The sequence below is a fragment of the Engraulis encrasicolus genome, chromosome 1 (assembly GCF_034702125.1).
Source record: "Engraulis encrasicolus isolate BLACKSEA-1 chromosome 1, IST_EnEncr_1.0, whole genome shotgun sequence".
Lineage (NCBI taxonomy): Eukaryota > Metazoa > Chordata > Actinopteri > Clupeiformes > Engraulidae > Engraulis > Engraulis encrasicolus.
This window is the reverse complement of record NC_085857.1, coordinates 52,603,934-52,606,433: the sequence shown is the minus strand read 5'-3', so window position 1 is coordinate 52,606,433 and position 2,500 is coordinate 52,603,934. Positions and strand designations below refer to the sequence as shown.

Below are 2,500 nucleotides of genomic sequence, written 5' to 3'. Positions count from 1 at the left end.
GAGAGTTGAATGTTTCATGTTAGTCTGTGAGAACTTAGAAGCTTAACCTCAACCAGGAACATGCATGCATGTAGCCTAGTTCTCACGCAGACCCACTTCGTGAGCTCGCTCAAGGTAACAACCATCTGCGTGAGAACCAGGTTAGCATGCATGAGAAAATCATAAATTGGGTCGCAACATTACATAAATAAGCAAATTAGTGAAGTTAAAAGTACCAATTGAGAAAAGAAATGCAGAAAGGTGAGTTACCGCAGAGATACACCAGCGGCGATCTGAGCGAGTCGAGCGACGGAAGTAATTGACTTTGTATTGAGTCGAGAGACAAAAGCGATTCTGGAGACTAGAGCGATTTGCGCGACGAGCGCGACAATTTGAAGTTGAAATCTTTTCAACTTTCTATGACGCGGTTCGGCGACAAGCCGCGACAGCCAATGACTGTATAGAGGTCAGTGACCACAGCCAATGGGAATGCTTGAATGCTTTGCCTTCTGCCTGTACGGACATACTCTAGTCTCCTCAATCTCTCGTATCGCTTGCTGCTACACTCTGTCGCTTGAATCGCGTCGCCGCTGGTGTATCTCTGCGGTTACAGTGTTTTCAGGCCACCAGAGAACCGTGCTAGTGTCCGACTGACATTGCCAGATGATCATCGACTTTCAAATCTCTGTTTGAGACTTGGTCTGACCCGGTTTCCCAAACGGCATAGTTCACCCACCTCCCTCGGTTTGCTACTGGTCGAGGCCAGAAAAGGCTGTGCGGAAGCTTAAACCAAAGATTTTCTCAATCCCAATAGGATGTCCCTGCTTCAACCACGCCACTGCCTTGAACACGTCTCTACCCAGGGCCGTTAGATGTTCTCAAGGTTGATTGGTTCCCGAGAAAGTGGGTGGAGTTCCCAATTTTTCCAGAGCTCAGAAAAGATATGTACAGTATATTGCTCGTGGCCTGACTAGAAACAACGCCGAAGGTCTCGTGTCACTAGGAGGGTGTGGCCTGGCTACGACGGTCTTGCCCGAAGTGCATTTTGGGAAAAAAACAAGTTCCTTCCGATGTGTGCCAAAAAACAAACAAAACAAACAAACAAAAAACCAAATAACTCCCAGGTGTTTTTTTTCTGATCGTTTGGACATAAATAACAACCAGCAACACAACAATCGTCGACCACCTGTGTGTTACCAACCAATAAACAAACGTACTTGGGAGGATAACGTACGTCATGAACGTCAACTGCCAGCGATTTTAACTGCAAAGCTCATTTCAAACCAGAGCTGAGCTCACTCCTCCCACCCAAGTGCTCCAGGGCATCGAGGACCCGGATCTAAAATGAATCACGAAGTAATTAATATGGTTTGGTAAAACCAGGCTAATCTTCCCCACCCCGCTTTGATAATTTGCCAAGACGGAAGGCATCATGTGACGTTCAGTCCAACGTGATCTGGGAATTATTCCAAGAACCTGGCTAAGTTAGCCTAGTAAACTAGCGCCACCCGCTGGCGGCATTTTTGTTTTGCCTGCCACTGGTCTAGCCTTGCATTGTCGGAATGGTCTGCCAGATTGTACTGGATCTGGCAAACCAATCACAAGACAGAGATTTGCTTTGGGTTTTGAGGCAGTGAAAAAGCTCGCAACGCTGGGGAAAACACAATAACAAGAAGGATTGAACAGCTCTCTTTTGACTTTGGAATCAGTTTTGTAAGAATTAGAAGGACATTTTCGCTGTTTCACCGACAGGCTATAAAACGTGGATCCACGTTGTTTGATGGTAGTAATTGTCAGTTGCGCGGATTGGTCTGAGCGTTGGCCTATAGGCACAGACACGGTTTGAATCGTTCATCGAGGCCAGACTAAATTAAACAGTCAATCTCACATTTAATCTGGTAGAGCCTGCTATCCTCATTTTCTTAACTAAACCATACATGCAGGAAAAGAATGCACCGTGCAATAGGGACACTGAAAGTCATTCAAACTTGTGGGTGTGAAAAAAACAAAAACAAAACACAGGTACCGGTATATGAATTTATTATGCCAGTGTTGCAGTCGCGCGTGCAGGGCCCTACAGTAACTTTTTTCACTACCAGCCAAAATGGCTAGAAGATGACCTTGCCAGAGCAGCTAAATCAACCCTGCTTCCAGCACCCCATGCTTCAACCAGCTGGACACGCAGTCAAATAAACAAACGGCACGAACGCAGTTTGTGCACCGGTAAGTATTCCGCTTCCCCCGTGTACCCGAAAAGCACCAGAAAAGTTCTGGTCGGTCTGAAAACGGCAACAAAATGTGATGTTTTAATGTGAAGTGCTGTATTTTGTTATTTTAGGGTGTGCTTTCATGCAAATCACATTCTTGGTAGTACCTTCCTTTTATTCTGTACTCACCCTTTCTCTCTCTTCCTCCATGACGATCTGTCTCTTGCTCTCTCTCTCTCTCCCTTTGTTCAGGATGATGTGTGTCTGTCTCTCTCTAGCCACGATGATCGCTCTCTTGTTCTCCCTGTGTCCAG

At 46.0% G+C, this 2,500-nt stretch overlaps 1 protein-coding gene across 1 annotated transcript in view; it reads right to left on the bottom strand.

Annotated features, from left to right (window-relative positions):
• The window catches only part of cc2d1a (coiled-coil and C2 domain containing 1A), a 58,868-nt gene that overhangs the window by 3,903 nt on the left and 52,465 nt on the right, over positions 1–2,500 (bottom strand). The gene's annotated exons all lie outside the window — the stretch shown is intronic.